Below are 27,736 nucleotides of genomic sequence, written 5' to 3' on the forward strand. Positions count from 1 at the left end.
CTAATTCCAATCACCGGGCCTCAATATATTTCACTGTATCATCCTCTGATCGCTGGACTTGATTCTGGCGATTAACAGCAAACCTGGCCAAAGATAACTAAAGGCACACTGACCTCATAGCTGGGAATAAAAACTGACCTAACAAGATGATGAATACTATAATTTTAAAATATTCCCTATCACCAGGGCCCAGAAGAATATCCCCAAAGAGAACTTTTGCCAGCACTCTTCCCAGACTGGGGAAAAAAATATATACCCTTGATGCATTTTGCATGAAAAACAGTTGTACTGCAGACTGGAATGCAGCCATCTTCAGCGAACTGCTTTTAAGTAGTGGCTGAGATCATCTTTAACACACTTGCCCCAAATAAGATTTATATAAGCCTCCCATCCACAGGGCTGAGTTTACTTTAGGAAAGTGCTATACCAAAAACAGTAAAAGAAAAGAAAAGAGGTAAACGCAGACAGATCAAAGGAAGCTGGCTTACTCTGTATCAACTACCAAACCTGCACTAACATACAGCTGAATGGGAATGCCAGGAAAAATAGGGCTTGTGGGGAATGAAAGAGTCAAGCTCACATGATTCCCTCCCACAGCAGTCTACGACAGAATCAAGTAAAATCTGGCCATTAAGGATGGAATGAGACATTCTGCAGAGAATCTGGTTCTCTGCTGAACAGTTGAAAAGCAGAGTGGGGAGGGCATGATTTGAAGCAGAGAAGCAATGAACGGAATGGGGTGCTTAACCCTTCCCCACCTGCCACTTTCTCCCTGCGAAACCCTGCCCCGCCGCAGCTAAGTTTCTGGACGTGCTGTTTTGCAGGGAAATCCTAGAGTTGAAGGGGTCCCTGAAGGCTAGCCCACTGCTTGATACACAGAATTCCGACCCAGAGCATTCCAAAGAGAAGACCTCCAGCAAGGGAGATCCCACCACCGCAAGGTTGATTCCATGGGTGAACTGCTCTCCCATTAAACATCGGGGTGTCTCCTAATGTTCAACCAAAATTACCCTTCTTGAAATGGCCTTAGATCCAGTCCACTGGTGGAGGAAGGGGGTGTAGTTGGTGTGGCCCACCCCAGGTGTCCTCCCTGAGGGGAGTGACATCGTCACACACCCCCCTGGGCCGCTCACTGTAGGCAGCACCCCCCGGGATGCTCACCACTCGCTGTGGGTGGCGCCCCCACGGCAGCTAGCCCCGCCCCCAGGTGCACAGCATGTGCGCCGCTCTGGGTACCGGAGCAGATAGCTCTGTCCCTGATCCAGTCCTGCCTTGGCAGGAAGCAGGTAAGAAGTCTTTGCTCTCTTCTATGGTGGCGCTTTGGGTTAAACCACAGAGCCTAGGACTTGCCGATCAGAAGGTCGGCGGTTCAAATCCCCGCGACGGGGTGAGCTCCCGTTGCTCGGTCCCTGCTCCTGCCAACCTAGCAGTTCGAAAGCACGTCAAAGTGGAAGAAGATAAATAGGTACTGCTCCGGTGGGAAGGTAAACAGCATTTCCGTGTGCTGCTCTGGTTCGCCAGAAGCGGCTTAGTCATGCTGGCCACATGACCTGGAAGCTGTACGCCGGCTCCCTCGGCCAATAAAGCGAGATGAGCGCCGCAACCCCAGAGTCAGTCACGACTGGACCTAATGGTCAGGGGTCCCTTTACCTTTACCTATGTAGCAACCCTTTGGGTATTTGAAGAGGGTTAGCCTGTCCTTTCTCAGCCTTCACTTTGGAGAAGTGAAGATCCTCAGTTGCTTCCATCTTTCCTTATAGGACTTGCTTTCCAGATTACTAACCATATTTGTTCTGCTCTGGCAATTAGGCAGCAGGGAGAAGGGGACATAGGAGGAAAGCGGCAGGCAGGGGAAGGGTTATGCATCGCCACCTGCCTGCAGCTTCTCGACTTAAAACTGTACCTGCCTACCAACTCTTAGCAGCTGTTTGGTTCCCATCTGTTACACTCAACCATTCCTGCCCCACCCATCAAAACAGAACCACCAGAATGATAAGCTGTGGGTGGTAGCCTGACATCGCACTGGGAGCCGCCCATAACCGCAAAATCTCGGTCTTCTAAATCCTTGGAGGGATGAGAGCCTGGAAGGCCTCCCCAAGGTGGGTATTCCATAAAAAAAGAGCCACAGTGGTGAAAGCTCTGCTTGTATTAGCTTTGATCAGAGCCGTCTTTACCAGGGGGTGCGAGGGGTGCAGGGCACCCCGGTGCTGAATTCTGGGGGGCGCCTGACGCCTGCTGCTGAAGTCGCCTAAGCTCTTAACTATCTACCTGTTATGAAATAATAAATCCTTTTGACCAAGCTAGAAAAACAAAATGTATACCTACTGTTTCACTAGAGGACTTTCGACTTTGTGCGCTCATTTGCCAAAGACACGGCGCGCTTGTCATTCACAACAGCGGCGCTTGTCAGACTTGGGGGTGCTGTCCGGATCTTTGCACCCCAGCAGCGCATATGCTAAGGACTCCCTTGGCTGTGATTCCTGCACTGCAAGGAGGTTGGACCAGATGGCCCTCAGAATCCTTCCAATTATGGAAATCCACTTCCCTTCAGAAATGAACAGAATCCTCTCCTGTGGACCCCGGGTGGAGATTTTTGCCTTCGGGGCTGCAGCCTTCAGGGTTCCAGACCCATCCATCTTGAATAGCTCAGTCGGTAGAACATGAGACTCTTAGTCTCTTGGTCATGGGTTCGAACCCTATTTTGGGCCAAAGTTTCCTGCATTGCAGGACCAGATGACTCTCGTGTTCCCTTCCAACCTTACAATTCTGTGGTCTATGATTTCTTTTAAAAGGAGTGTCCTCTATAGCCGCGAAACAGCTTTGCTTGATCAGAGCTCCAATACCAGACTTCTGCCTTGTGCCAGGGTTCTGCTGGCCAGATGTCTGACTGATCCTGACAGTCTGCTAGCTGCCTGCTCAGCTAGAGATTGCTGGAGAGGGTAAAACACATGTTTGGTGAACTGACCAGGAAGGAGACTCCAGGGGAGCTTGCAGCCAGTGGCGGAGCTTCACATGTGTCCTGGGGGCGTGGCGTGCCACCTGCAGGGGTGTGGCGTGCGTCCTCGAGGCATGGCGCGCCTCCCACAAGGGCATGGCACCCAGCGTGGGCAGGGGGCAGCCGTGATGGTACCCCACCGGAATCGCGCTGCCGGCGGCGGTGCACTCCCCCCGTACTCTCTTCCTCCGCCAGGGCTTGCAGCTTCAGAGCTGAGCCAGATAGGATTCCGCCACCTGCCTGAGCAGCACCAATTGTGAGCTGTGGGTGCCCCAGAAGAGGGGTGGGGGAACTTTCTCAACTTGGGGGCCAAATTGCCTCCCTGGCAAGCTTCCAGGGGCCACATGCCAGTGGCGGACAGGGCCAGAGGCAAAAGCAGGGTAGGGTGCCAGGTGTGACTCTTACCTTTGTACAGAAGGCTACATTTCAGAGGTTTCCAGCCACAGCCCTCTTGCATCTCTCCATCCATCGTCCATGCAAGCAAGAGGGATTTCAAGCACACATCCTGGTCAAAGGCAGTCAAGGAGGACATGGAGTACAGCAGCTGAGAGGCTCAGAGCAGCGAGCCAAGAGCAAACCTTGGTTTGCGTGGGGAGAATAAGCACATCTAGATCCCAGGTTTGGATCCCCCACCAACGCAGCCCTTTCTGTGCTGTAAATCCTACCCCATCCTTGCACACAATTTGCTCAGGGCAGACCCATCTTTGAAGACCCAAATCTGAGGACATGACAGCCAGACCAAAAGTTAACCTAACTGAGGGTTGGGGAACTTTAGCAGGCTAGTTTCTGCACGGCCCCCTCTATTCTCCATCCAAACAAGGGGTGAGTTCAGGGCCATGTTCCAACCGGGCAAAAAGATTTGGGAAGCAGAGCATGTCCAGTGAGGGGTGTGGTTTGCGGGGAGAGTTCTAAGGGCCAGACAGAGTGTTTCAGGGGGCCACATTTGGACCCTGGCCCTGAGGTTCCCCATGCCAGGACTAGCGCACCCCCAAAATCCCTTCCAACCACGAATGGAAGGATTTGCTGATTTCACTTCTCTCAATTGCTCGTTTTTCCAGCCTTATATTCAGTATTTCACATTTCTGCAGTAATTCATGTTTTTTTAAGAAAAAAAACCATCATAAGCATCCATCAGTGTTTTAGTGTAATTTTATCACAATAAACACATTTCTGCATGTGGTTTTGACCAGCGTACACATTTTTGCAAGCCATTCTCCCTGATAGAATGCCATTTTGTATGTGAATTTCACTGACAGTTTCAGTTTAATGCACACTTTCTCCTAAGGTATGCACTTCTGTACACATTGGTTGGAAACCGGCATTGAAAAATTCAGACAGGTGCGAATTTCAGTTTCAGTTTGTGTGCTGCTTCTGAGAGTGTGCGTTTAATAGTTTCGACTCTAAATGTGCACTGAGCCCATCCCTGCTCCCAACTCTATGCTTTTATGAACTTGCAGACTGGCCCCCTGCAGCTGTCCTTTCACTAGTCATCTAAAGTGCAGCAAGGAAGAGGTTAAAATAAGAGCTTCTCTTGGCAAACTCATGGCTGTAGCTCCAGCTGCACAGGAGCAGGCTGGGCTGGGTTTGTCTGGCCTGCCATTCCTACATGGAAACCAGAAGTTGTTGTTTCATGCTCTGATGGAATCTGCAATACTGATAGGCACCTGGAAGCCCTGGGGTCAAATCTGGCTTCCAAAGGCTTTGAAACCTCCCAAGCTGGCTCAGGGCAGAGCCTTCAATCCTGCGTTTCACCCCCCTTCTGTTAAACAAATATACACCTCAGCCAATATACAAATATATAGCCAAATATACAACTCCCCTCGAGCCGAGCAAAATGACTCTCTTCCTCCAGTACAAACAGCGACAGAAACTCTGCAAGAGTCCTCTAGTTATTTAATCTTAAGGATCTCTAAGCCACCTTTCCGGGCCAAAAAGCCCTCTTAAGGTGGCTTACATAAAACTATTCAGCTATAAAACATACACAAGCACAATATCAACCAAAGGGCCATAATTTGAAACAGTAGCTAGGGAAGTCCAGCCAAGCGACCGGTAACATTACGATTTAGAACACACTTCAAACCAGCTGCAGGAGAGCCACTGGGATAAGTCAAAACGCGTCCAAGTGATTCGCCAGAAGACAAGGCAGCTAAAAGCAGTTTGAAACAATTGCTGCAAAGCCCACTTAAAATCCAGAACTGAAGGGCCAGCTGTTTGCCCACTGGGAAGGACTCCCACAGATGAGAGACCACCACGGAGAAGGCCCTATCTCTAGCATCTGCAAATTCTGGAGGTTATATCTGTTTGCTTCTTTTTATCTTGCGTTTCTAGAAAAGTATTCTGGGGAACGTGCAAAAAGAAAAACGAAGCACTGAAATCAAAACATGGTTTAGGCAGTAAATCCACAGCGCACCAAAAAGTACAAACACCCACCTTACTGACTTTGGGGACAGCAGGGACTTTGTAAGTCTGCAGTTCTAAGTACATTTACTAGGGAACACATCCCAGTTAACTGAATGGAACTCACTTGTGAGCCAACATGTATAGGATGAGGCCACACAAATGTTTAATTTTGAATGGACCAGCACCACAAATCTAACATTTCTTTTGCACGTATTTTCCATAGTTTCCCCCCTTTCTTTTTAAAAGGGGGCCTGCAAGGAGATGCAATGGTCATTTAATTTCCCTACAGATTGATGCAGAGAACAGAAGAACAGAATAGAAGCCAACCACGCCTCATCTTATAGAAATAATAGAAATGTAGAGTTGGAAGGGACCCTGTGGATCATCTAGTCCAACCCCCTGCAGTGCAGGGATGCGCAGCTGTCCCATGCAGGGATCGAACCTGCAACCTTGGCATTATCAGCACCAGACTCTAACCAACTGAGCTATCCAGGCTTCTAAGCCTATGGCACCCAGTATTCCCAGACAGGGTCCCATCCACGTACTAACCAGGCTTGACCCTGCTTAGCTTCTGAGATTGGACAAGATCGGGCATGTTCAGGGCAGTAGGAAACCTTTGGGGAATCCGTGCTTGTGACAACTCTATAAGGGAAGGCTGCAATGTTACCCCCTCCCATTGAAAGCTAACTGGGTGTGTAGGGAAGGCTTGGTTATTGTAAGGAACTGTACAGGCAGCATGTCCTTGTGGAAGGACCCAAAGCTCAGTGGCAGCACTTTGCACGAAGGAAGTCCCGAGTTCGAGTTCTGGCATCTCCAGGTAGGGCAGGGAATGATGGTTGTCTGAAACTCTACTACCACTGCCACTCAGTGTAAAACAGCCCTAAACTGACTGGCTGCAAGGCAGCAGTGTTCTAGATACAGAGGGACACGCCTTCCTCTCCCACATCCAAGTGCAGTGCCTGTTTTGACTTCCACGCATGGTCTCAAAAGGCAGTGGTCAGAATGGCTGTATGACAACTACTCATTTGCATGGTGTAACTTGTAGACCCTGCTGAGCGAGTGGATGGGGCTAAGTCTGCAGCAGGCCCCTCACCCCCAGCCATTGACAAGCAAGACCACTCCTGCTCATTCTCAAATATTTTAGGGTGTATGTGTGCTGGCTGTGCCTATTTGCTCTGTGCACATGGAGACTAGGGATCAAAGGATTTGCCAATTCCCATCCTCTCAGTTTCTCATTTCCCCAAATCTTAAATTTGGTTCTCCACATATGTGCTGCAATTTGCAATCCCCCCCACTCCACCAATCATCTTGCAAATTATCCAGCATTTTAGTACGTATGACTTTCTCCTGATGTATGCAACTTTGTCTTTTTTTTTTTACAAGCAATTTCTCCTAATAATCCATTTTTGTATGCTACTTCCACCAATGCATTCCTATTTAGGCACACTTTCCTTAAATACATGCATTTTTTGCAAACCTTATTTGGTTGGAGAAAATTAATTTGCTTCAGAAAATTAAGATAAATGCAAATTTTGAAGGTGCTTTGGTTCCCACTGTTTTGGATTTTGATAGATTAACCTTTATATGTAAAAACTGAACCAAAGGCGTTGGAGCTCAACTTCCACACTGAGCCACCATGCTCTCCTGATACACACAAGACTTCACTGCCAGCATACAACCCTGTGAACACGCCCCTGGAAGAAAATTGACTGAAGTTGATGGGACTCTGCTTCTGAATCTAACATGCAGAAAACTTGAGCAGAAAACTTTTTTAACCTTACTGATACAGATCTCATTCACCTGTAAAAGTTGTCCCTTATCTCTGAACTCATAAAGTAATCTGTTCAGTCATCACTGTTTGCTATACTTTTGATCAAAAGCCCCTCACCTCAAAGTTACCCAAAAGCCCAATTCCACAACCTCTGAGGTGTTCATTTCTGGGTTTTTTACTTCTGCAACACAGCAAGACTTGATGGTGGGCGCACAACATACTCTCCGTACCTTTTCCTCATCACATCCTTGGAGCACTGTCCAGCTTGAGAATGCAATCTTTACGCTCTCTCTTTAAATCGCAGTGCATGCAGACAGTTAACCATCCCCGAACCCAAAAGCTCAAGTCTGGGTTTGCAGTCTGCTGCTGCAAGCCCACATACCCCAACAAAACAGGAGAAGGTGGGAAGAAAAAAGACTTACCAAAACAAAGAAACAAAAGTTCTTAGAAATGGTTCTGTAGATAAAGGCTGCCAGTGCGGGATTAGCTCCTCCAAGCAGCCCTCTGCAAAGTGAGGCACGCAGAACTTCAGCAAAACAAACGTGTTGTTGCTGAATCTCAGAAGTCAGGCTGAGCAGGGAGTTCCTCCCATCAGGTTAGGAAGAGAGCTGCCTCGTAGTCTCCGCCAGGAGTCCTCCTGGCCTGCCCCACTCCACGCTCAGTGGTGCAGTTGCAGCTCAGGCAGCCTGTGATATCCAGCTCCGACCCCCCTACCCCACCCCTACAGGAAGGCAACAGCTGGACTGCTTCATTCAGGGCTGGAGCAACTCTCCGTGCCTTTTGCCGAGTCTGTGACTCACCCTCAGGCATGGAGGGAGAAGACTGGGGCGGGTGGATTTCAATACGGACTCTGTCTCTAAGCCTACATTTGCAAGCACCAATGTGGATCCAGGGGTGGAGAAAAAAGAGAGAGAGAGAGAGAGAGAGAGAGAGAGAGAGAGAGAGAGAGAGAGCGCAGAAGTTTCCCTGTGGCTGCAAATGCATTGGGAACGAAAGTGCACATAACAAAACATCTCTCTTCCTGAGATTCATTTCCAAACTGGCCTCAGGGCAATGAGTCACGGTATTCACCAAACACACACGTAGCCAAGAACACACACAAGCACACATGCAAGGGCCATAGTTAAATATCTTGCCACCGATGGTGTCCTTTAGACATCCTTTTTCAGGCTGATCCAGCAAATTTGTTGCAACCCTGCTATTTTAGCACCAGTGGACTCAGGATTCAGGATTGCAGCCTAATCACACAGTCTCTTGCCAGATTTGCATACCTGTTGTGGCCACGTGTGCAGGTGTGTGTGTGCGTGCATGAGTCATCATCACATTGCCTGGCGCGATGCAAGGATCACACACCTGCGGGCCTGCGATGGTGGAGCTCCCAAGGTTTTGGGGCGTGGCCGCGTGGGATCAGCATATAGATTGGCAATATGTGTGTTTCAGACCTTCCTTACCATCGCACAACTGGGGCCAGGACAGTGCAAAAACACACATTCTAGCTGGGATCCAGCTCAACCATGATGAAATCCTGTTGAAGCCACTGGGACAGGTTCACTAGTTGTTGTTGATAGCACCTGTAAATTGAGCTATGATCCTATGCACACCTAAACTAAGATGCGGCTGGCGCTGTAGTCTAAACCAATGAGCCTCTTCGGCTTGCCGATCAGAAGGTCAGCGGTTCGAATCCCTGTGACGGAGTGAGCTCCCGTTGCTCTGCCCCAGCTCCTGCCAACCTAGCAGTTCGAAAGCACGCCAGTGCAAGTAGATAAATAGATACCACTGCGATGGGAAGGTAAATGGCATTTCCGTGCGCTATGGTTTCCGTCATGGTGTTCCATTGTGCCAGAAGCTGGCCACATGACCCGGAAAGCTGTCTGTTGACAAACGCCAGCTCCCTCAGCCTGAAATCAAGATGACCGCTGCAACCTCATAGTTGCTTTTGACTGGTCTTAACCATCCAGGGGTCCTTTACCTTTACCTTAGGTAGGATCAGTACGCCCCACTGATCTCAATGGGACATTGAGCAGAGATGGGAAGGATTGCACCGTGAGCAGGATTGTGTGAAGATCCTACCCTGATGGGTGGGTCCTCTGTAATGTTGGTTAATCCCCCTTTTAAGCCTGTCTAATAACAGCTTCCCACCAATCCTATCCATGTGTTTTTTCTGAAACAAGGCCCATTATGCTAATTCCTCTTGTTGCACAATGGGGCAGTGCGTCTGGCTCTTAACCAGAAGGTTGGTGGTTCGAGCTCACCCAGGGAAAGCTCCCCTCCATTGCAGGGGTACCTTCCAATTCTATGATTCTATGGTGAATGGGGCTAACTCCTAGGAAACTCTGCAATGGATTGCCTTCATTTTGTGCCTCCTGCAGTTTTTTAACACTTTGAGGACTTAAAAACCTACGGCTGTGGAATATTCATGTTCAATTAACACTGGGAGCCGGCAGCCAGGCATATGCATTCGCTTGGAATATTATTGCAAGTCTAGGTCAGGGTGTGTTGGTTCTGCATCCAAGATACTCATAAGTGAGAAATGTTGCTTAGCATTTGGTAGAAAACTGGTTTGTTCAAGTTTCGTTCCGGCCCTCCTCCAGTGATTCCCCTTTTGGGGAAGTGCAGCGGGTGGGGGGGAAGAAACAGGAGATCAACTTCTTTGATAAAATGCCAGAAGCAAACAAACCTCAGGATCATCATCTCAAAGGAAGCACAGTGGCTCAGCCTTTTTGTCCCACCCGAAACTCAGATTGGAACCAGAGCAAATATTGCTGAACACACACTAGGAATGCAGGAGTTTGGTACGATCTGCCAGCATGTTATGGCGGCAGAGCAAAAGGCCGCAAGATACGATAGCAAGTATATGTGCATGCATGCTGCTCGTTTGTGGCAAGATATGGCATGATTCCCCTGAATTCTGGGATTTAAATCCCAAACCTGCTTACATTTGGCTTTGCCGAATACTTCAGGCGAATCGTAGAACTGTAGATTGGAAGGGACCACAAGGGTCATCCAGTCCAACCCGCTGAATTTGCAGGAATCTTTTGCCTAACGTGGGGCTCGGACCCACAACCCTGAGATTAAGCGTCCCATGCTCTACCAACTGAGCTATCTTGTTGAGCTTCTCCATGCACTTAAATCAATGAGCCACAAACGACAGTCAAATGTTGGTTCTGTTGATGCCGAGTTCTACTGTTCAGGAACACCTCATGGAAAGGCGTTGGTTCCCCCCTTCTTCTTTGATACTGTACAGGCCTTTACCACTTCCAACAGAATTTGGGGGGATTACCTGAGTGCATACAGCCTTGCCATCTAAAGAAATAGAGCACACTTAAAATTAGCACACTTGTCTTTTTTCTATTCAAAGCAGTGAATAGTCTGTAAACTACTAGAATCGTAATACTTAAACATCTCCCCAAAAGCAAACAGCGTCTTAGCCATCTTCAGATATCTCAAGGGCTATCCCATGGAAGACGGAACAAGGTTGCCTTCTCCTGCTCTGGAGGGTAGGACTCGAACCCATGCCTTCAAGCTACAAGGAAGGAGATTCCGAATAAATATCAGGGAGAACTTTCTGATAGTAAGAGGTGCTCTACAGTGGAGTAGAGGTGGGAGACTCTCTTTCCTTCACAGAGGTTGAATCTGTCCTTATAGAGAAGTTGCTCCCTTTTCTGCCAAGGAGTGTGGTAGAGTCTCCTTCTTTGGAGGTCTTTAAGCAGAGGCTTGACAACCATATGTCAGGAGTGCTCTGATGGTGTTTCCTGCTTGGCAGGGGGTTGGACTCGATGGCCCTTGTGGTCTCTTCCAACTCTATGATTCTATGATTCTGAACCAGTTCCAAGTCTACAATATCAAGAGATAACCAAGTGTTGTGGGACTTGTGATAAGAATTTTAAGGTCTTAGATATAAATGTTCATAAATGCACCAACCAATCGTGTACATAGATCAGCACAGGAAGATCAACCTGAAACCATTTTTTATTCCCAAACTGACCAAATGTTTCTCTGCAAGGAGGGAGGGGGGGTCAGGGAACCTTCCCATTGTCTCAGGAATTGAGGAATCAGCATTTCAATGGGTGACAGAATACCAGGAAAGGCAATCAGATAAGGCATTATCAGATAACCTGGCAGACAGGAAACACAACATTCATATTTCTGTTTTAGACCACCCACCTTTTCTGTGTGGTAAGTTTGTGGTGATAAAATGATAGATAAAAATTTGTGATAAAAGTTTGGCCTCTGTTATTTTCTCCTATCAATAGGGAACCTACGTAAGGACTCTATATGGGCTCTTGGATACCCCATAAGGGGAAAAGGGCAGATTTTTGTTTACAACAGAAGGCACCCAAGGGTCATCTAGTCCAACCTCCCTGCAATGCAGGAATCTCAGCTAAAGCATCCACGGCAGATGGCCACCCATAGATGCTTCTTCCTTGCTTGGATGGAGGAGAGAGCGAAGGGCGTGGGGAGGTGTAGGTGTCTGCTTGCAGAAACTAGCCTACTGCACGAAACTTATAATTACGGCTCTGCCCACTTTGGCCTCTGGGTGCAGCCATCACTGTCATGTGACTCTTGGAAGGTTTTCCAGAAGAGAATGTGGCCCATGGGATGAAAATGACTCCTCCTCCCCTCCAAATGAAAAGGTCCAGTGCAGCCACCACCAGAACGGAAAAGGGGCCTGCTGGAATGAATGGAGGACCAGGCGGATCCGTCTCATTCCAGTTCGTGCCACTTTTGCATGTGTTTGTCATTAAGTCTTTTCCATTTCATTTGCAAATCAGCGAGCGTTTTCATGAAGGATGGAAGTTCTTGTTGAAACACAGTGTGAGAAGCTGGTCGGACAGCTGCCTTTAAGAGCTAGGAAGCCTAGCTTGTTTTTAAGTGGAGATTGGATGGCCAGCTGTCATGGAGTCTTGCATTGTAGGGGGCTGGACCCTCAAGCTGCCTTGAAACTCTGCAATTCTGTGTCATTGCGTTGCAAAATGGTGCAATTCAACAATATATAAGTGAATGAATTTGCTATTGTTGCTGCTGTTGTCATTACAACTTTTGTCCTGACATTCTCAGACCGTTCGAAGTGTCTCTATTTTCCAGCGACAGTCCCAGATTTACAGAAGACATCCCAGTTTCTGATTTGATCCTGGAATGTCTCGCTTTCTCTTAAGATACCCCTGTTTTTATCAGAGGAAATGTTGGGCTGTATGTATCTGACCCCCCCAAGCCATCTGAAGGCAGCCCTGTATAGGGAAGGGTTTAAAAAAAAAAGTTTATTGTTTTATTATGTTTTTTATATAGGTTGGAAGCTGCCCAGAGAAATGTTGGAGGGTATACATTCAGAGAAGAAATGGAGGCGGTGAGAGATTTTACATTCTTGGGCTCCATGATCACTGCTGATGGTGACAGCAGTCACGAAATTAAAAGACGCCTGCTTCTTGGGAGAAAAGCAATGACAAACCTAGACAGCATCTTAAAAAGCAGAGACATCACCTTGCCAACAAAGGTCCATATAGTTAAAGCCATGGTTTTCCCAGTAGTGATGTATGGAAGTGAGAGCTGGACCATACAGAAGGCTGATCGCCGAAGAATTGATGCTTTTGAATTATGGTGCTGGAGGAGACTCTGGAGAGTCCCATGGACTGCAAGAAGATCAAACCTCTCCATTCTGAAGGAAATCAGCCCTGAGTGCTCACTGGAAGGACAGATCGTGAAGCTGAGGCTCCAGTACTTTGGCCACCTCATGAGAAGAGAAGACTCCCTGGAAAAGACCTTGATGTTGGGAAAGATGGAGGGCACAAGGAGAAGGGGACAACAGAAGACAAGATGGTTGGATAGTGTTCTTGAAGCTACCAGCATGAGTTTGACCAAACTGCAGGAGGCAGTGGAAGACAGGAATGCCTGGCGTGCTCTGGTCCATGGGGTCACAAAGAGTCGGATGACTAAACAACTAAACATCATCAACAACAAATGCATTCAGAGCAATGTTTGCTGCGAGTTTCTGCAAATTGGGTGCCTGCAGGTTTATTACTGTTTTGCTTCTCTCCTGTCTGCCAGGATACCTGATAATGCCTTATCTGATTGCCTTTTCTGGGTAGCCTGGCCATTCCTTTGAGATGGTAAATGCTTTAGTTCCTGAATCTCTTACGCATATTCATAGTTTGCCCAGCTTAACAGATACTTGCCGGACTGTATTTGAAAAGGGAGGTGTAAGCCCCTACAGTCCAAAGGCAATGGGAGAGCCTTTCCCATTTCCTTCCTCCTTGCAGAGAAATATTTGAGGTCAATTTGGGAGAGTCAAAATGGCTTCAGGATTGTTCTCCTGTACTATTTCAGACACGTGGTTTATATATTTATGTATGTGTTTGCCTGGTACATTTATGAATGTTTATTTTATATCTGAGACCTTATAATTCTCATAGGATTACTCATCCCACCCGCCCTGCATTTTGGAAATTCAGATGCAGTCCTTCCAGGTTTGCCACCAGCTACTATACATTCCAGGGCACTTGGCAACCTGCAATGATAACTTGTTATGCCTTTGCATATGCAGAGCTGAGTGCCCTGGGTTCCACAGCAGTGGAGGCAAAGTCAACGTGGAGCCAGAGTAATCCAGAGTAATTGAAGTACTATTTAACATTCCTCCTTCAGGAGGCAGGGCGGGATATAAATTCAATAAATAAAAACAAAAAACAGAAACAAGGCGGCATTGGCAGGGATATAGGCCCTGCTCACAACACAGGAAATGGTAAGGTGCTTGACACCGATTAATCAAAATTTGGAATCAAGGTGAAACATTGCAGCAGGAATGTTTGCTGACAACCCTCTGAAGCCAAATAATACACTATACATCAAAAGAAGAATTATACCGCTCAGCAGTCATGGCTTCCTCCAAAGAATCCTGAAAGCTGTAGTTGGTTGTGGGTGCTGAGAATAGTTTGGAGGCCCCAATTCACCTCACAGAGCAGCTATAATTACCAGAGTTTCCTCAGAAGAGGGACTGATTGTTAAACCACTATGAGGGTGAAAGGAGGGGGGGGCGTCTCCTAACCGTTCTCAGCCTCTTTAACAAACTACAGTTCCCTGGGGGTCCCTGGGGGAAGCCAAGAGTGTTAAAAATGGAATGATACTGCTTCAGATGTTGTGTTTTATGATTTTCCTGATACTGTAAGTGACCTGGAACTGGTCTGTGACCATAATAATAAAATTCTATTCTATTCTATTCTATTCTATTCTATTCTATTCTATTCTATTCTATTCTGCTTCAGATCCGTAGTGCAGATGTGGCCTAAGTTTGACAAGCATTAGTTTTGGGATAAAGACAGGAGACCTAGGAAGCTGCTGTGTTATGCCAGTGAAGCTCTTTGTCCACTCTGTCTGGCAGCGGTTATGAGGTCTTTCTGCTAGCACTTCCTCTAAGGCAGCCCACCTCAACCTGGTGCCCTCTGGAAGTTTTGGATTGCAACTCCCATCAGCCATAGCCAGTATGGCTGTCCTGGGTTGGGCTGATGGGAGTTGTAGTCCAAAACATCTGGAAAACACAGGGAAATGCTGCTTTAATGTGAAAATGCCAGGGGCTGAACCTGGGAGCAATGACCTCAATCTCTCAGCTCACACCCGCACTGTACATTTATAGCAGATTCAACACACATTTAAAAAACATGGCTGCCCCCAAAGGAATCTTGGGAACTGCAGATTTCTGAGGATACTGGGAATTGTAGTTCTGGAAACTACAGTTCCCAGGATTCTTTGGGGGGGGGAACCATGTGCTTGTGGGTTGAATGTGCTTTAAATGTGTGGTGTGGATATGGAGATGGTCATTTGAGGAAGCACAGAGATGGTGGCAAATGTGTGTGTCCAAAAAGGATGTCCTGGGACCTACTAATTGCTGCCCCCCTGGACCGATTTGTCAGAGGGGCACTCATGCCTCCCAATTACTGCTTTGAGAGCAGCAAAGCCCGATTTAAAATCAAGCGGTGTTTCAACTCGCAGAGCCAACAGAGACGGCTCTTTCAACAAATCACTTTGTTAATCTAATCAAGGACACATGTGGACCGAACATTGGTTAGTTGGCAGAATTCCTCCCTTTATGAGAATGGCATTAAAAGAACTTGACAGCTTGTTGCATGCAAAGCTGGGAAACCTTATACCGCTCAGTATTTATATAGTACCAGCAGAATGAAATAAAGCAAAAGGAAATACTTCTGGCTCGGGGAGATTGCAATTGAATTTAGATAGTGGGGAGGTGCGGGGGGCTTATGAGAAATGATTGTGAGCAAATGCAGTTATGCATAATTTAGCTTTAGTTCAGTTGCCAGAGGAGGAGGAGAGGTTAGATTCAGGGATGTAAGGAGATAGTTTTCTTTTCTGCCCTGTATTTTCGCACACAGTCCTGTTTCCCTTCTGCTGTAGTTTGCCTTCTGCCCAGAACTACTGCCTTCTGCTATTTGTTTCACTGGCTGCTGCAGCAGTTGTGTAATTACGTTATTCTACCCCATTCATAAAAAAAGGGGGGGAACCAGTGCGAATGGGGGGGGGTATAATAGATTACCCATCATTGGCAGATTGAAAGTAACACCGATGACAGATACTAATAATATTCACTGGGCTGGTTTCCATTCTGGACATAGGAAGAATAAGGGAATGTTGGCAATTTCTGCTCCCATTTCCATTTTGTCTGAATTGCCCAACATCCCCAGCAAAGACTTCAGGAACAGTCAACATGGTGCCTTCCAGGTGTTTTTACTGCAATCAGCCTCAGTCAGAGTGGCTGCAACCATTCCCAAAAGTTCCATGGGAAAAGATGGTTAAATCACTCTGGGAATTGTAGCTTAGTGACGGGAATAGCTCTCAGCCCATTAAAAAACTACAGTTCCCAGGATTCCATGGGGGAAGGAAGCCACAACTATTTAAAGTGATATGTAAAGTTAAATGACCCCTGGAGGGTTAAGTCCAGTCAAAGGCGACTATGGGATTGCGGCGCTCATCTCGCTTCAGGCTGAGGGAGCTGTTGTTTGTCCACAGAAAGCTTTCCAGGTCATGTGGCCAGCAAGACTAAACCGCTTCTGGTGCAACAGAACACCATGATGGAAGCCAGAGCACACGGAAGCAGCATTTACCTTCCCACCGCAGCAGTACCTATTTATCTATATTGCACTGGTGTGCTTTCGAACTACTAGGTAGGCAGGAGCTGGGACAGAGCAACGGGAGCTCACCCCGTTGCAGGGACTTGAACCGCCTACCTTCCGATTGGCAAGCCCAAGAGACTCAGAGGTTTAGACCACAGTACCACCCATATCCCTAAAGTGGTATGATACAGCTTTAAATGCACAGTGCAGCACATGGCGCCTCTGACGCACAGTGAACAGAATCATAGAATCATAGTCTTAATATCCCTTCTGAATATTCAGTATAGTCTGAAGCAAAGTGTTCTCTGCCAGGACTTCTTTGCGGACTTGAGCATCTTCACTGCTCGCACATGGCGTGGTAGTCTGGGTGCTATATAGGAAGGAATGTACAAGCATCTTAATGTGCTCTTTTCCTTATGCTGCAATCCTATGCATGTTTGCATGGGAGTAAATCCCACTGAATGCAATGGGACTTACTATGAATAAACATGACAAATCAATGTCTTTTTGTCTGTTGGCACAAACTATGATTGATGAAGGAGGACCCACAATTTGTGTGGGTGTGGACACGATCCTCTTGGGCGGTGAAACAACATTGCCCATTGTTCTTTTCAGGGCCCCAGGAAGGATTTAACATAATGGAGCCATAATGATTGTTTGTAACCATTAAGGTGTGCATGAAGCAAGCCATGTCGCCTACCGTGTGCAGCAATTGTGTTTCTTGTGTGCCGGATGAAGGACTTATATCCCAAGAGGTAAAAACTCCCGCTGGAAAATGTTCTGCTGCACAATGACTGGGAAAAGTTACCTGGCTTTAGCCACAGTAACCAGGGACGTCTTACCCATAGAGGCTAGTGGTGCTGGGCGCAAGGGCACTAAGTTCTGGAGGGCGCCAGGGAACAGGCGGAGGCTGGACGCAGCGCCTCCCGGCATCAGCTCACCTCCCTCACCCGCCTCTGCCATGCTGTGCCAAAGCAGCGCCACGCCTGGAGCCTCCACCTGCCATGGCCACCATAGCATGAAGCGGCCAGCTGAGCCAGGAGCCACTGCGTCCAGCCTCCCCTCTTCCCTGCCCTCCAGCCACTGCCCACCTCCTCCAGCCCTGCAAAGCTGGGCGCGTCGCTGGCAGTGCCGTCCTCCCTAAAAAGGTCGGCAACTCTGGGAAACGGGGGGGGGGGGAACCATCGAAGGGATCTTTGCACCACGGTGTCAGATATGCTTAAGACGGCCCTGACAGTAACCACAGTACTTTCTGATCAGATGCATAGAAGCACATTCAGAGGTACCATAATTATACAGTGGTACCTCGGGATGCGAACGGGATCCATTCCGGAGCCCTGTTCGCATCCCAAAGCGAACATAACCCATGTCCGCACGTCTGCGCGTGCGCGGGTCACATTTCAGCATTTCTGCGCATGCGCGTGATTTCATTTTGGTGGTCTGCGCATGCATGCGCGGCAAAACCCGGAAGTAATGTGCTCCGTTACTTCCGGGTCGCTGCAGAGCGCAACCTGAAAATGCTTAACCCGAAGTGTATTCATCCCGAGGTATGACTGCATCTTCTTCCACCCATATATGTCAAAGCAACGCACAAAACTTAATTGAAAAAAAGCCACCCCACCTCCCCCAAACACTTAAAAACAGCACACAAAACCCCCCACAATATGAATTTAGAATGAATAGAAGGTAGAAGACTATGGCAGAGACCTGTTGGAACAAAAAGGTCTTCATTTGTTTCTGCAAAGTACGGCGAGCAGGTGCTTGTTGTATCATGGCAGGAATGTTGTTCCACAGAAGAGGGGCAGCCACACTGAAAGCCCTGCTCCAGGTTATTGTGGATCAGGCTTCTGGGAACTCTGGAATTTGCTAGAGAAGCTCTGCTGTAGAGCACTGTGACTTCCTTGGCTATATAAGGAATTAGGGGCCACCTGAACCCTTATGTCCCAGCTCAATCACTGAGATCTACTGTAGGAGTGTCATTGGTTGTCTCCTGAGTTGGTGAAATAGAGCCTTTAGTGTCATAGAGTCATAGAATTGTATAGTTGGAAGGGACCATGAGGGCCATTTAGTTCAACCCCCTGAAAGGCAGGAATTTTGCCCAACATGGGGCTCAAACCCACAACCTTGCAGTTAAGAGTCTCATGCTCTACCGACTGAGCTATTAAGAATCTCATCAATCCAGTCCTGTGGAAAGCTCTGCCAACAGAGACTGAGCACCCACCTTCTCTTTTGGTCTTAAAATCCCTGCTGAAAACTTTTTCTATTTCACCAGCCTCACTCAGGAAATTAAGAAAACATCTTTCCATAAAACTTAATGGATGGTCTCTTAAATAGTTACAGGATTTTGTTATATGTAGATATTACTGAGAACCGATTTGTTATTTTGTATCGTACAGCAGTATATAAATATTCTGATGAACAAAATAAGGCAATCGCCGCCTTAGTATGTCACTGGCGGCATGCCACCCAGACTATGAGCGGGCAGCGAACAACAGCAGAGGACTTTATGCCCTCTTGTGGACTTCCTGGAGACACCTGCTTGAGGAAGCAGAATGCCAGACTAGATGGGGCTTTGGTCTGACCCGCCAGGGGTGCCCAGAGATACAAGGTATCTGCATTTCATTTACTGCAGGAAATTAATGAGTAGAACCACAGGATGGGGGAGATTCCAAAGGTCTTCTGCTCCAACCTCATGCCAATGCCGGAAATAAATTGCCAGAGTTGGTAACAGTCAATCCTGCTTCCCAAAGAACACTCAGAATTGTAGATCTAGGAGGACAATAGGGGGTCTCCTAGCAACTCTCAACACCCCAAAGAAACTATATTTCCCAGGCTTTTGGGGGGGGCGTGACGGTTAGTTATGGTGTGGGTGTGCCCTGCTCTCAGACCAGTGCTCCAACTTAAATCTATACTCATTTTTCGGCAGCTGAATATCTGGCCCAATTTGCTCCTCTGCTGACAAGCACTTCTCATTGTTACGTAAACTAGATTTTATGACTGATCACATCACAGGGATACGAATTCGGTGTCCATGTTTGGTTCACCTAGTCCCTTAAACTGAAACTAGTGCATATGCTGAAAGCATGGCGGTCACACCCACCTTGAAATGTTGCATCATCCCATTTGAACACAGTAGCTCTCTACAATATAACTAGACTGCTCACCAGGTATGTCCCTCAAGTGGTCAAAAAGAGGCATGAAACAGTGAGAGAAGTCAGACAAAACACAAATTCTGCACTGAGTTAACTCAAATTCTGTAACTTCAAATTCCGCGACGTACACAAATTCATACCTGGATTTCGACTCATTCCACAGTTTTAACTTTTGCATAACTTTGTTAAATTTGTGGACAGCACTAAGGAGCAAAAGAAAAGAATAAAGTCCCACCTTTTCTAAGCACGAGGAAGTTTACCCAGTAAGTCCTTTGGCTATGGAGGTTTGCCAAACTTTGCTCAAGATATATCTACCCACGTATAACCATAAGGCAGCCATTATAGAGCTTTCCAGATGTTGATAGACTCCAACCAGCCAGTATTCTGAGGCATTCTGCCTCCAACAGTGGAAGTAAGAACATAGTCACTGTGTTAAGTATAGTAATTTAATTCCTGAAATTGTAAATGCTTGTGTGCATTACTATGTGTTTAAATCTGACTGCTTGGTAGCTGAATTCTAGAGAGTTCTCTAGTAGTTCTTATGTGATTGGCTAACGTTGGTCACATGGGAGGTATCCAGTGAAGGACAGACTCTGTTTTGTGTGTGGCAAGATGACTGTGTTTTAGAATCCACTGTGAACACTGCTAAGTTGAATCGAGTGTTGGAGCACTTGGAAGAAAGAGAGCAAAACTGCAGGAGAAGGTGAAAGTGGGAATCTCATAGGAGCTGCAAGGCATAACTTTAACAGGGATACAGAAAGCTGAAAGTGCTGAGCTCTGGAAAGCAAGGAAAATACAGTTGTTTGGAAGTTAGAAGAAGAGACTGTAAGTAAGCCCATGCTTGGAGAAGCATGTGACTTTAGATATTATCTTATAATTCATCTATAAGTTTCTGCAAGTAAAGTTTTTCAATGTGAAAGTCTGGACATTGGTTTAATTTTCAAAGAAGAGTGTCAGTTATATGCATGATTTGAGCTTCTTAGCTGTGTTTTTGCCCCTCTGACATCAGCGCGATGCTGTTAGCAAATTGAGCCACAGAGATTCACCCACCACCAGTGGCAAGGCATGCTCTCGTGTTGCTCTCATAGTCTTGGAAACTTTACTCCAGCTCCACTCCCTGAAGCTGGCTCCTCTCCAAAGTGACATTACTGCAAATCCTGATTTTCCCTACCCCTATTAATCAAGAGCATTTTGATCTACCAGCTCGTTACAGAAACAATGCCACAGGATCACAAGCAAGAGATCACTCCTCTCGGCCTCCACCTTCTCCTTCTTGTGTTTCAGCAGAAAGAACAAGAACGCTGGCTGTCATCACCCAGCAGTTACGTAATAGCTTTCCGTTTATCCCCAGATAATGCAAGCTGGAAAGTATGCAAATGGTATCTGTGAACCAGTGGGAAGAACAGGCATTCAAATCAGTTAGCCAGTGTGGTGTAGTGGTTAAGAGCGGTAGTCACGTAATCTGGGGAACCGGGTTCGCGTCTCTGCTCCTCCACATGCAGCTGCTGGGTGACCTTGGGCTAGTCACACTTCTCTGAAGTTTCTCAGCCCCACTCACCTCACAGAGTGTTTGTTGTGGGGGAGGAAGGGAAAGGAGATTGTTAGCCGCTTTGAGACTCCTGAAGGGGAGTGAAAGGCGGGATATCAAATCCAAACTCTTCTTCTTCTTACAGATCGTGCTCTGCCTTTCTCGGTTAAAAATGCACCCTGACTTGAATGGAAGTGCAGCAACAACTGTAGTTTGATGCTGGGTTGGGGGACTCTGTGTCCTTCCTGATGTTGCTGGACTCCAGCTCCCATCAGCCCCAGCCAGCATGATCAAGGGTCAGTGATGATGGGATCTGTAGTCCAACAACATATGGAGTGCCCTGCTTCCCCCATCCCTCATCTATAGTGTAGACAAGGAAGGGTTCTTCAACTTATAAAGACCCACTTTATTTGGAAATAATGCAAGGGTTGTGCCGGAGAATGGGAAGGGGGGGGGGATCCGGATACCAGTTTACTGGAGTCCTCCTCTGGGATCAAACACAAATAAGTTGACAGTCTCGAAAAAAAGGGGTGGCACTCAACTGTCATGTCCCATCAGTGTGAGCATCCCCACTTGTGTAATTGTGATTGTGCAACCCCCATTGGACACCTTCTGCACATCCTCAGAATCTCCCAAATCTGGGTCTGGAAACCAAGCATTATGAGGAATGGTTGAAGGAATTGGGTATGTTTAGAGCGTTAAAATCGAGGTGTGGAAATATGGAAATAACGACGAGAGGCAGGATTGAGATTTGGAGATATGCTTCAAGGTCCAGACTATGGGAAGCCCCCAAAATTAAAAATTATAATTTGGAAGATAATTTGATCTTTTCTTAATTTTTAATTTTATTTTTATTGGATTATGATTTGATATGTTAATAGGTAGTTTTTTATTGGAAAATTAATAAAAACGATTTAACAAAAAAGCAGAAGAAGGAATTGGGTATGTTTAGCCTAGAAAAGAGGCAACTGATATGACAGCCATCTTGAAATATCTGAAGAGGGAACAAGCTTGTTTTCTCCTGTTCTGGAGGGTTGGACTCGAACCGGCGGCTTCAAGTTACAAGAAAGGAGTGTCTGGCTAAACATCAGAAAAAACTTTCTGACGGTAAGACCCGTTTGACCCTGGAACGGTCTCCCTCAGGAGGTTGTGCACTCTTCTTCCCTGTGGTTTTAAATCAGAGAATGGATGGCCATCTGTCATGGATGCTTTAGCTGAGATTCCTGCATTGCAGGGGGCTGGACTAGATGACCCTGGGGGTCCCTTCTAACTCTACAATTCTATGATTCTATAAAATCTGTTGCAGAGGATTGGGAGAGCATTCAGAATAGATTAAGGTAAAGGGACCCCTGACCATTAGGTCCAGTCGTGGCTGACTCTGGGGTTGCGGCGCTCATCTTGCTTTACTGGCCGAGGGAGCCGGTGTACAGCTTCCGGGTCATGTGGCCAGCGTGACTAAGCCGCTTCTGGTGAACCAGAGCAGCGCACGAAAACGTCGTTTACTTTCCTGCTGGAGCAGTACCTATTTATCTACTTGCACTTTGACATGCTTTGAAACTGCTAGGTTGGCAGGAGCAGGGACAGAGCAACGGGAGCTCACCCCGTTGCGGGGATTCGAACCGCCGACCTTCTGATTGGCAAGTCCTAGGCCCTGTGGTTTAACCCACAGCGCCACCCGCGTCCCTCAGAATAGATTAAGGGTGTGCAAAAGAAGAAGAGAAGGGAGAATGTCCTGTTGTGCATCAGAAATCCTTGCACTGATGGAGTGAGAGAATTTGCACAACACCGACTTGCACCTGTGGTTTCATCAAAAGACATCAGCGCCTTAGACCAATTTGAAGCCCTCGCCTAGTAGTGCCAAGGGAGGTCCTATCTGGTTATGCACTGTGCAGTTTCAATAACATTTATACGTTAAATGCTACATTACTTTCTGCTGGCTCTGATCCCCTCCACGCCCCATGTTTTCTCTTTCCAACATGACACTTCCCAGTTGATGTTCCCTTTTACTGGAAGCCCCTCCTCCTTGTTATCTTACACATGGCTATTTCTTGACTCGCTTTATACAAAAAACTCCTTCAAATGTCTCTCACTTCCCACAAATGATGCTTTTAGCACTTGTGGTCTGCTGCCTCTCTCTTTTTTAACAACCGGTCCCCCAGCCTCCTGAAGGCTGTAAACCTTAAGGTGGAGACTGTCTTTTATCTTATCTCAGTACACTGCCCGGCTATTTTAGGCACTTAAAATATTTATTATTAATAATAATACAGCTTGGCTCTCATACAGAGCATTTTAAGTCCTTGGCGTGCTTCACATACTCCCAGGAACCATAGCAAGAGCTCTCTGAAGCCGGAGCTGGGTTTGCCGGTCAGAATGCAAATCCTGGCAGGATTTTATGCGCTTCTCTGTGTTTTGTTTATGTGCAAAAATGTGCCTTGCTAAATGAACATGCAAATTTGTTTTAAAAACTCTTATCTATGTTTTGATCATCATGGTTTTTAATGTCTTATTCTGGTATATTTACAAAAGGAAATATATTTTAGAAGAGGCAAGATTAGATGCAAATGCACAAAGCATTTTTTAAAATAAAAAAATCAAGACTCCTTGCACAAAGCATTTTTTTTATAGAAACAAATGCACAAAGTGCTCTACTCTGCTACCCCTTTTTTCAGCCCAGGGGGGCACTGCCCTCTGCCTGTACCTCAGAGCTAGCATGGCACAAGGGGCTGAGCCTTGGTGACCAAGGGAGGAGGCCAGGGGCAGTGGCCCTGGAGAGAACCTGGAGAGGCAACAGGATGCTCCCTCGCAGCCACTGCTACTCAGGAGAAGTGCTGGCTTATCGCCCTGGCGGGGGAAATAAGGGCATTCTGGGATCAAATTGAGAAGCCAAGACGGCTTTTCTAATTCCAGGACTGTCCCTGGAAAATAGGGGCACTTGGATGATATGCATGTTGTCAACCCTAAGAAGCACAAACACTAGGGCCCGTTTGTGTATTTGGCAACCTGGTGTGATAGGAATTTTATGGTCTTAGATATATGGTAATGTTCATAAGTGTACCAACCAAGCACGTACATAGATCAGCACAGGAAGACCAACCTGGAACCATTTTGATTCCTAAACTGAGCAAATGTTTTCTCTGTAAGGTCAAAGTGGGAAACCTCCCCATTGTCTCTTTCCTCACCAATCCTGTCTTAAGGGTATGTCTGTGTTTGAATAGGGTGTGAGCCTGTGACATGGCCCGGGAACTAAGTATTTATCATTACAAAAGACTAGCCAGGCTCTCCAGGCAATCCAGTCAAGTAACCTGCCAGACAGGAGATAAACAACGACAGGAGAAAAACATTCAAATTTCTGTTTTAGACCGCCTTTTCTGTGATGTAGGTATGGTGTATCTGAGGGGTGGTCTTAGGTTACACCCCTTCTGTGATGTATGTATGATGTTTCTGGGGGTGGTCTTGATCTACAGGGTGGCAATTTCAAAAGTCTTTATAAGGCCTTGTGCGCCATTGTTCTGGGTTCCTCCTTCTCCCCTGCGGGTGAGGGGAGCACCCTGTTGCAACAGATCAATAAAGATCAAGCTTACTAGCTGCTTTGCTTCTCAATATTCTCTGGTTGGCCTCTGATATTCTCTCCTACTAATAGGGAACCTATGTAAGGACTCTGTCTCGGCTCTTGGATACCCCATAAGGGAAAAGGGAAATTTTTGTTTACAACACTGGGTACCACAAAAAGATGGAAAATATTCAGAGAAAATTCTCAAAAGTATTCTTTGTCTAAGCAAAATATCAACAATGCAAGTTGTGTGCCCAGAACTCTTGCTGCAAGTTACCGTGTTTTTCGCTCTATAAGACGCACCAGACCACAAGACGCACCTAGTTTTTGGAGGAGGAAAACAAGAAAAAAAATATTCTGAATCTCAGAAGCCAGAACAAGAGGGATCGCTGCGCAGCGAAAGCAGTGATCCCTCTTACTGTTCTGGCTTCGGGGATAGCTGCGCAGTCTGCATTCGCTCCGTAAGACGCACACACATTTCCCCTTGCTTTTTAGGAGGGAAAAAGTGAGTCTTATAGAGCAAAAAATACGGTACCTTTGCAGAACTGCCGGGTTTCCTGCCCATCAGAATGGGATAAATATGACATTATCTCCTCTCCCTAATCACATCTGGGTTCAGCTCCAGGCCAGAGTGTATTTAAAAAAGAGCTGGATAAAGGAAACCAAGCAGTTTGCTGCCAGATTCTGTTCCCTACCTGTCCTCTAGCTTAATCCTCATCCAGAGAGCACATCTGCAGTGCTGCTCACACCCCACTGCCAAAGCCTGTTTAAACGACTTTATTAAAAAAGAAAAAGAAAAAGTTTGGAAATCTTCCCAGATTGTACAGCCCATCTGCCATCACTTCTGATTTATATTATAGGGGATGTGAAGGTGACTGGCCATTGGTTGTTTTGCATTAAGGCTGGAGACAGATTGCATTTTTTTTTATCAGAGCTTGAGGCAGGATGCTGTGTCATGCAGCTCAAGCCAACATGCACAGACCCGCCACCAAATGTACTCTCGACCAATTCTCTGTTTTTCTGACAAGCAGGTGGGTGGGGCACGCTGCCTCCTCCTCTCAGTCCTGCCCAGCTTGTCACAGTCATGCTTTGCACTTTTAGGAGCGTGTCTGCAAAGTGTTAGGGGACCACACACAAGATACTGAGCGGCTCTGATCCTTCACACCGGCTGTTGACTTTGAGCACGGTTGTAACCCTGGAAAGGCGGCATACAAATAAAACGAGGAGGACGATTTCAAGAGCTTGCATTTCCTTTCTTATAGGGTGAACTCCTTCAATGGAAGGCATATCACTCACAAGTCAGCTGAGGCTGCATGCACACTAACCCCTTTGCAGCACAAAAATGTACCGTATTTTTCGCTCTATAACACGCACCCGACCATAACACGCACGTAGTTTTTAGAGGAGGAAAATCCGTTGGCATGCCACCCGTAGGCATTCCCTCCATAACATGCACAGACATTTTCCCTTACTTTTTAGGAGGAAAAAAGTGAGTGTTATGGTGCAAAAAATATGGTAGTTTCCCCCAGTCTGGAATCATTCGTGCTCATCTTCAACACGCTTCTTTCATAGAATCATACATGTTGGAAGGGTGCCTGAGGGTCATCTAGTCCAACCCCCTATGATGCAGGAATGTCAACTAAAGCACCAATAATAATAATAATAATAATAATAATAATAATAATAATAATAAATTTATACCCCGCCCATCTGGCTGGGTTTCCCCAGCCACTCTGGGCAGCTTCCAACCGAATATTAAAAACAATACAGCGTCAGACATTAAAAGCTTCCCTAAACAGGGCCGCCTTCAGTTGTCTTTTAAAAGTAAAATAGTTGTGTATTGCCTTGACATCTGCTGGGAGGGCGTTCCACAGGGCGGATGCCACTACCGAGAAGGCCCTCTGCCTGGTTCCCTGCAACCTCACTTCTAACAAGGAGGGAACCGCCAGAAGACCCTCGGCGCTGGACCTCAGTGTCCGGGCTGGATAATGGGGTTGGAGATGCTCCTTCAGGTATACTGGGCTGAGGCCGTTTAGGTCAGCACCAACACTTTGAATTGTGCTTGGAAATGTACTGGGAGCCATTCAATCTAGTTTGGCTATAGATCCTGCCATCCACAGGGATGGATGCAGTTACTTGGTGCACATTGGAAAAACTTCTCCCTTATTAGGTTATCCATGCTTTTCCCTCCCTGCAGACGCCTCAGGTAAATGTTGGTGGGACCATCTGTATCAGTGGCGGAGCTTCATGCTCCGGCACCAGGGGCGGGGCGGGGGGTGTGGAGAGCAGACGGGGTGGGGCGGGGCTGGCGCTCATCCTTGGGGCGGGGCACCCAGCTCAGGCGGGGGGGGGAGCCGCGATGGCACCCCACTGGGATTGCGCTGCCGGGGTCGATGCGCTCCCCCCGCACTCCTCTTCCTCCGCCAGTGATCTGTATCCATTTTCATCTGCTTTCAAATCGTCACACTGCGGGGTAAAGTGGAATCCATCAGCAACAAGGCTTTTCTTTTCATAACGAAACCAGTTTCTCAAGCTTCCCATAAGCACCCAGGCTTGAAACTGGTGTCAGCTTCTTTCATACTCCCACAATTGGAGGGCTGTCTGCTTTGTTTTCATACTTAATTCTAGCAAGGCGCTTCCCTTTTGCTGGCACATTTGCTTCTGAATAAACACTTCGCTTTATATTGGTTGGCAAGGGTTTTGATCTCGCTTTTATTTGTTCATAATCTGGCTCTGGCAAAATATTAACTTGGGATCCAGCTTAAATGCAGCTGCTGCTCCATGCAACTTCCTCACTGGGAGCTGATTCCTTTCTGGTCTAATTGAAATATTGATACTGAAATATACTCGGAGTCGTGAGTGGATTTCATGCTCTTTATTCAGCTCATAGTGGTGAGGAGGAATCGAAGTTCCCCTAGAATGTCTGCTTTATATACATTTTTTACACAATGGGCCCCACGTGATTGGCTATTTCCGGGATTCTCCTGTAGGCCAATCAGGTTGAGGATTCACTTCCATCAGGAGCTGGATTGGATGGCTCCTGTGGACCAATCAGACTGCTGCATTCTGGATCCTATTGTTCTAGGACCAATCAGACTGCTGCATTCTGAATCCTATTGTTCTAGGACCAATCAGACTGCTGCATTCTGGATCCTATTTTTCTAGAACCAATCAGACTGCTGCATTCTGAATCCTATTGTTCTAGGACCAATCAGACTGCTGCATTT

The 27,736-nt window shown here is 46.9% G+C and overlaps 1 protein-coding gene across 8 annotated transcripts in view; it reads right to left on the bottom strand.

Moving 5' to 3' along the window:
- Positions 1-27,736, bottom strand: part of AHNAK2 (AHNAK nucleoprotein 2) — a 98,601-nt gene that overhangs the window by 61,837 nt on the left and 9,028 nt on the right. The window contains exon 1 of one of the 8 annotated variants that reach the window (XM_083516536.1): positions 7,589-7,994. The exons of the other annotated variants lie outside the window; for them this stretch is intronic. The gene's annotated coding sequence lies outside the window, so the exon portion shown is untranslated. Of the gene's footprint in view, positions 1-7,588; positions 7,995-27,736 lie in introns of those variants that run through there. 8 annotated transcript variants of the gene reach the window in all.

This window comes from Podarcis liolepis, assembly GCF_965112155.1.
Source record: "Podarcis liolepis genome assembly, chromosome: 1".
Classification (NCBI taxonomy): domain Eukaryota; kingdom Metazoa; phylum Chordata; class Lepidosauria; order Squamata; family Lacertidae; genus Podarcis; species Podarcis liolepis.